General features: G+C 35.9%; 1 long non-coding RNA gene across 1 annotated transcript; it reads right to left on the bottom strand.

Annotated features, from left to right (window-relative positions):
- Window positions 1–1091: 1091 nt before the first annotated feature.
- On the bottom strand, window positions 1092–1275 carry LOC106516674 (uncharacterized). The gene is made up of 2 exons (XR_001310119.1): window positions 1220–1275; window positions 1092–1140 (listed from the first exon to the last, which is right to left on the bottom strand). It is a non-coding gene; the product is annotated as an uncharacterized LOC106516674 (long non-coding RNA).
- Between the last annotated feature and the right edge of the window lie 12 nt (window positions 1276–1287).

Here is a 1287-nt window from a genome sequence, read left to right as displayed (position 1 = left end):
ACACACACACACACACACACACACACACACACACACACACACACACACACACACACACACATATATATATGAAATATTGGCAGGTGAAGTAACCGGAAGTGATTCAAAGGGAAATGGACATGAACAGAGTATTGCTTAAATGGCTAGCAATACAGACTGTAAAGAAAAATCAGATGATGTTTCTGTAGATTATTTTGCGTCAAGAAGAAGACAAATCAGAGTTGAGTTAATACTGTTTCAATAAACAAGGACTAGATCTTTCTTTTCCTAGAGTTCCCCTTTGATGTCACTTCCTGTTTCATGTGGCTGAGCCAAGTTTAAAATAAAATATGCCAGTTATGTGACAAAATGGGTAACATTGTGTGTAATAGGCCAAGTTTTGTAAATATCTACTTTCTTTGACTTTTTGTATTTAAGTGTCACAGACAGTATAAGCAACAATAGAAAAAATGAATTTTGTATCAAAATTTATTGTTCATTAATGCATCTAAGTACCTTTGTTATACTAAATAATATAAATCCCTGTAGTTAAAACGTTCCAAGCATTCAGAAACTCTATTAATTCCAGCAGTGTGTGGCGTCATATTTAGATTTAATAGAACGTTTTTAATGAAGCAGATTGGAAAAAGGGTCCTTGCCTCCATTACTGATGATAGATAACTGAGAAAGGTTAGCAGCCACTCATTAACACTCTCTTAAATTACGAAAGTACTTACTGCCCCCCCACTTCATCTTTCATTTTTTTCTCCTTAAATGAGATAAAATTATATTGAGAGGATAAGAGCTGAATCAAGCCAAACCATAATTAAATGCACTGACGGGGTGAAAGTATCTCCTGGTGCTGATGGTGTTTGTTAATGTTGTTGGCTGTTCACACTTCACTTTCACTCCTCACTACTGTCTGTGGGAGTGTGATAGAAAAGTCTTAAAGTTCTTCACTTCAACACGGAAATAAATTGCAAAAGTTCATAACATTTGTAGCTTTTTAAGAAATGTGGTTTTTTGTCAACACTGGGTAAAAAACTATCAGGTTTTGATGTAAAGTTTAGTACTCAATTTCAAGCAATACCAGACAATACTCGGAGACAGGGTAAGAAGATAAGTGAGTTTATTTACAGTGGGTTTGTTCCAGAGATTTTCCTGAAAGGTAAGGGGAAGTAGTTACAATGGGTCCACAGAAGAGTTGTTGCAGAAGATAATGTTTAGTTTGTTTTCTTACAGGTTTAGGAGGTGGAGGCAGACTTGGAAGGAGAGGCAAGATGAATCCAGGAGGTGAGTATTTCGATG

This window comes from Austrofundulus limnaeus, unplaced genomic scaffold, assembly GCF_001266775.1.
Source record: "Austrofundulus limnaeus strain Quisiro unplaced genomic scaffold, Austrofundulus_limnaeus-1.0 Scaffold40, whole genome shotgun sequence".
NCBI classification, from domain to species: Eukaryota; Metazoa; Chordata; class Actinopteri; order Cyprinodontiformes; family Rivulidae; genus Austrofundulus; species Austrofundulus limnaeus.
This window is presented reverse-complemented; position numbering and strand designations above follow the sequence as displayed.